Source organism: Elephantulus edwardii, unplaced genomic scaffold, assembly GCF_000299155.1.
Source record: "Elephantulus edwardii isolate Elephantulus edwardi_28Jun2011 unplaced genomic scaffold, EleEdw1.0 scaffold00124, whole genome shotgun sequence".
In the NCBI taxonomy this organism is placed as follows: domain Eukaryota; kingdom Metazoa; phylum Chordata; class Mammalia; order Macroscelidea; family Macroscelididae; genus Elephantulus; species Elephantulus edwardii.
The window spans coordinates 8,661,447-8,667,810 of NW_006399874.1; the positions used below are offsets into that span (position 1 = coordinate 8,661,447).

General features: G+C 33.5%; 1 protein-coding gene across 1 annotated transcript in view; it reads right to left on the reverse strand.

Annotated features, from left to right (window-relative positions):
• Nucleotides 1-6,364, reverse strand: part of KHDRBS2 (KH domain containing, RNA binding, signal transduction associated 2) — a 1,025,883-nt gene that overhangs the window by 101,677 nt on the left and 917,842 nt on the right. The window lies entirely within an intron of this gene.

Below are 6,364 nucleotides of genomic sequence, written 5' to 3' on the forward strand. Positions count from 1 at the left end.
ATATTGATATAAATTTCTTTAGGTAATGGTTTGAAGACTTCCAGTAACTAGGAAAAACTATTTATCACATGTTGTTAAGTGCCGTCAAGTTGCAAGCGACTCATAGCTACCCAATTAAGGAAACTCCCCAACACTTGCATTGACTTTCATCTTTTCTCCAGGTTCATAGGGTTTCTGGAGGCAAGTTACTACGGAAGTGGACGCCACTCCTGCTTCCAAGCTTGTTTTAATCAGGGAGCTCCCCCAATGACTGTCCACCATAGGTAACCATTAATTCATTTGACATATCAGTGTCACAATGTCACAGTGTTCAGCCTCACAGTACCCACAAGTTACCGCTGTATGGCAAGTGGACACACTAGGGCTATATGACCTAGAGGAATGTTTGAACAAAAACAATGAAAGTATCTTACCATTCCAGCATGCCAAAATGCTGGCAAACTCTGGGCCAGAGAACCCCAGTTCATCTGGCAAGTCTGCTCTGCCAACTCCCACATAGGGTAAAAAGAACGCCACAAGCACCCAGAGCCCTCCATACCTGCTGCTCCTCAAGAAGCCAGAGGCAGCTTTTTTATCACATATTACCCCAGAAATTTTCTTACCACATACTTAGGAAAACAAATGTATTTCCAAAAATGTTATTTTATGCTACTGATAGTTTAGTCAATGGTTTGCTTTATATTTTTAAAAACTGAAATAATTAGAAATGAAATTTTCTGTAGCTCAAGTAATAAAATTTTTCCATTATCTTCTGCCTCAACATAACGCTAATATGAGAAGCTATAAATGAAAATGTTATGTAAATTAATAAGAAGCAAATATATCTTGTAATGTTAGTAAGTTATTGTGACTTCCAGAAAAATAACTTATGAATTTAGATGTTATCAAATGTCACCCTGACTCTGTTAAACACCCACACTTACTTTAAAGATGCTTCTATTTAGCAGGCTTTGGTGATGAATTCACTATCTGGTCATTATCTTCATTTGGGGGTTTATTTTCTATAAAATGTCAGTGAATATTTGAAAGAAATATGTAAATAAAAGAAAATAATGTGGATTTTTTATTATAATGAAGTATATGAAAATAAACATATAATAATAATAAAAACTATAAAACTTCTATAATCAAGAAATTTAATTATGAGAACCAAGATTATAAATTTTTCATCAAATACTCAAGTTCTAGGTACAGAAGCAATTTGCAAATGCTGCCCTTTACTGTTATTGAACATAATTAACAGGTCAGATAGGAATATGACATTTAACTTATTTTATGAAGTATGTCTAATTACTGAACATATGTTCCCTTTCTTAATTATTAACACCATGAAATGCATAGGGTGTCCACTCCATACACTATCTCTTGTCACTTAAAAAATATTTCATGACAAGAATTCAAATTATAGTACATACATAAAATACCATTAAAATAAAAACTAATCCTGGAATGTCAATATTTTAATAGTCACTATTCCCTATGGATATAAGTGATCATTTTATCTAAGAAGTACCTTTGTAGACATGATACTTTTTGTTTACATTGGAAGTTCAATTCTTATATAAATAGGTCCTTAAATTTTTATCCTATTTTCTTTGCTTGGTATAGTATATATGAGTTTCTTATAAAATGTAATTTTTCCCAGGATGTAATTTTAATAGTAGCTTTCCTTTCTCTCTCCTTATTGAAAGAACAGCTGTTACTGATTGCCAACTACTCTGGAGTAGCTTGGTAATGGGTATTCCCCAGTGCGTAACTCCTGTTACTAATATAGTAGGTCAGATCCCTATCTGTGAGGAAGTACCATCTTGTAGCATAAAGATTCACAGAATCAAAAAGTCTCATCACACAAACAGTCTAGTAAGTTAAAAAAAAATCAAACAAAATAACACCCCAAAACAACCTTATTGCTATGAATTTGGGACCCACATACAGGTGAACCTCCAAAGGTTTTTGTAAGTGTAAATGACATGGTAGGAAATTGCCTATCTTTTTCCTGAGCTGCCAGGATTTGAACCACTAGTAAGATGCCACTTTTGGGTTAGCCACGCAATCCCCTATGAACTACAGCACAAAAAAAATTACCATTTAATGTTCATATTCTAAAACACTACTCTGTATTCAATGTGGATTGTAGGTATTAAACAATTTTACCATAACTGTGCATTCTTGATATGAAAATGAGAAATTCTGAGATTTTGCTGCTTTGGAAATTAAATGCTTCAAGAATCCACAAGGCCATCTCTGATAACCATGTGTACATAACCCAGAATTCTGCACTATAAAATTATTCTCTCAGGAGGTTAAATTCTAACTTTTAAATTAATCCAGTAAAACTGAATAACAAAACTGCACATTGACTTTATGCATGTTAAAATGTGAAATGAATACATTCACTTGAATGGTGAAGGACATCACCATTCGTATATAACAAGTATATATTGGGAGACCACTAAATTCTAGGTAGTGTGTGATGTGCTTGTACACAAGATTTTATGAAAAATGCACATTAACTCTTACAAACTATGTTCTGTTTCAGTTCAACCACTTTGAGGAAACTAAATTAAGTAACTTTCAAGAGGTGACCGATCCCAGAAAATGTGGAATTCAAAACACCAGTATTTCACAAATTCTAGTTGTTTTACCAAAGGTATAATATCATGGGAAATATAATTCTCATTATTATCTTAAAATATTTTTATTTATATAAAAATTTAATGCATTATTTAATTTTTATATAGGTAATAATATTAAAATTGCAGATTGAGGTTTAAGCTATTATACTACTCTCTTGGGAAAATATATAAACAAAGATTTTGGAGCAATAATTTTTTAATAATTTATGTTGAAACTACATGTTGGCCTAGTGCTAAGGAGTTGTGCTGGTAATCCAAAGGCAGGCATTTCAAATTCACTAGCTACTCCATAAGAGAGAGGTAGGAAATCTCCTCCCTTGTGATTTACAAACTCTTAAAATTTACTGGAAGTGCTGGAAGGTCTGCAATGAATTGGTTCTGATTTGATATCATATAATAACAATGAATAACATTTTTTTGATATGGTTAAAATAAAGACTTTCTAAGGCTCCTTTCTGTTGTGAAACACTATTAGTTTTATACATTGAATAAATAAGCACTATAAACAGAATTGAAGGAAGAGGTATTACTAGAAGTTTAGTGTCCAGATAGAAAGATATGATCACTTTAGTGATGAAAATTTCTCCTCATGACTACTGTTTCACATGATTCAGTGGAAATTAGATCCCAGAAATACCATTAATTGTGGAAATGAGACTTGGTAAAGGGCAGAAGAAAAAGATGAGTTATAGTACAAACTATGCTGTTAAACTCAAACTCAACTCATTGCCATTGAGTTGGAACTGACTCATAGGTGACAGCCCCTTATTAATCTTCATCACGTGGAACAGCTGGTAGATTAGAGTTGCCAGGAAAGTATGGCTTTTGGGTTGCAGTGCAATGTCTTATGGATTACACCACTACATGATGTTAAGGTTGCTAAAACATGCTGAGCTTTTATTAACTTTAAATCCCAGGTGTGGAAATGTATTTTTTAAGAAAAATATCTTATAGTTACTGTATCCTCAAACCATTTAATGTACAGATGAGGAAAAAAGGACATGGGGTGGTTAAGTAATTTGTCCGAGATGATGATGTGAGTCATTAGTTGAATGAAGTTTGAAAGTAAGCAAACTCTAGAACTGCTGGCCACCTCTAAAACCTCAGGGGTTCTTTGCTATTTGTATGCAAAATGATAGCAGTTGCAAGTTATCTAGAGTTAAGGTAACAAGGTAGCATAGGAAGGGAAAACAAAAAACTGATAATCTAATGATTCTGTTAATGTAGTACTTGTAGGTACTAAATCTGAAAAGAATAACTATTAAAATATAAAGGAGAACCAGTGAAGCTGTTTTTATTCCCACAGCGTTGCATGGATTGGTATATGTCTAGGCTTATAAAATGAGAGGCCAAACATACACTTCTGATAGATTAAGGAGAAAATGATGAAAAAGTTGAATTATTTGGATGACTCAAATAATAACAATCATGTCAGTAATGTTGGCTCTGAAGTGATTAGGTCTGTATGGAAACCTTAGCAATCCATGGTATTGAGAGACTCTACATGTTAGAGATCAGAGAGTCTGCAATTTTTACCCTGTAAATTGGCAAGATAGCTTGTTACTGTTTCATATACTTTGGCAGAAAACACAAGATCTTTGGATCAGAAGCTTTGGACCGTATTCAGTAGCTATAACTTCATACTGGTTCAAGGAAGTTGCACCCAGGTACCCTCAGCCCACACAAGTAGCAAATGTGGTATCCAAATAGACACGTACATATTACCAGCTTATATAATAGGGGAGGAATGCTAAGCATGAGGAATTTTTATAGTAAAGGCTCTATGTCTGGGTATGATGTTACTTCTTTCTCTCTCAAGGACAGTCTTGAGAAATAGGCACTGAGTGTGCTCAGGGTCTTGCCTTCTTAAAGCTCAAAAATTACAAATTGTCTGAAACAACTCACTGCTAACCATCCTTTGGACTTCTGAGTCTGTAAATCACATGGGTGGAGATTATCAATCTTTCTCTTACGGTTCAGTTGGTAGATTCAAATCACCAGAGAAGAGCTGCTTTGGGGTCAGCAGTAATGCTCTCTTTGGTCGATACCACTACAGCTTCCTTATGCTCTTAGCATACTCAAAAAGAATGTTCAGAGATACTTGTGCTTCATGAACCAAAAATAAATGGACAAAACAAATGAAGTCATGAAATCTTTCAGAGCTGACTTTGTATTAAAGGACAAAGCATAGATTTGATTCTTTATTTACATGAACACGTGTTAATATTCTTGCCTATAATGAAATTTGTTTACATCTCATGGCTAGGATCAACATATATAACACATGCCTTTGATTTTATCTCTTTAATAACAAGTTATGTACTTCATCCATATTATTATCATTTCTTTTCTTCTCCTTGATTTCTACAGTTTTAAACAAAATATTGTTTTCTATTTTCTTCTTTAATTGATACTTATGTTGTTATCATTAGTAGGTGCCATCAAATCAAATAAAACTCATAGCAACCCCCTGAACCGAGTCTATTCCCAGGGAGAAAAAATGGTAGATTGAAAAACTGTATCATTTATACAATCATAATTATAGAACTTAAGAACTCCAAGTCTTTTGTCCTTTCCCCCTTGTCTCTATGATTAAGTATAACCATAGTCTTTTCGGTCACTTATTATACATCTGAGAGTTGGACAATGAATAAGGATGACAGAATATGAATCAATGCCTTGGAGGTATGGTCTTGGAGAAGAGTTCTAACTGTCCCATAGATTGACAAAAGAACAGACATGTTTTGAAGAACACGGAGCCAGAATGTTCCTTGGGGCAAAGATAACAAAGCTTCATATTACTTACTTTGGGCATGTTTCTAGAAGAAACTATTTCTTGGAGAAGGATGTCATGCTCGGAAAGGTAGAGGATTAGCAATAAAATACAAAATCTTTCATAAGATGGATTGACACAGTGACTGCAGCAATGGCCTCAAGTGTATCAGAGATAAAAAAGATGACGCAAGATGGGACAAGGCTCAGATCTATTGTTCATAGGGTCACTCTGAGTTGTACTGAATTGGAAGGCACCTAACAACAACAGCAATGTTTGATAATGATAAGAAAATGTCAATATTTAAACAGATGAAGAACTCTTCTTAACTCTGCACTTACCCTTCTTGTAATCAATATAAAGAATCAAAAAAAGAGGACGAAAACGACTGAGTATGCCCAAGTATTTCATAATTTAAAGATTGCTCTTTTAAAGTAGAATCATAAGTTATTGTGCTGCATTCATAATTTTTAAAGTTCTTGAATGGTCTCTGTATTTTATGTTTAAAAAAGCATTTACTACTCTCAAAATTTTTAATGAGAGATTTTTAAAAATATTTATTAAATTTTTGTGAGGAAATAATAGAAGATACCAGAAATATTTATTTGCTAAAATTCATGTTGTTTTAAAGCAGAAGAACAAAGGCAAAAGAACATTTTTGCCATGGCGATGATCTTAAAAATTCAAAGAAACAAACAAAGATTAGATGGACACTTCAAAGAATGATCTTTTTAAAGTCTGATACGCACAAATCTGAGGTAACTAAATAAAATAGTACTTCTATTCCAGTGACAAATGATAATTGAAGTGAAGAAAGCTGGATGATGGCGGTAAGGCTGGACCCACAATTAATAAGCACAAAGAACACTAAAAGGAACAAGGCAGTCCATGCTACAGAATTTAAGTTCTGTTAATCTGAATACTAACCAAAGCAAAAACTCAGTGCTGATGTTGT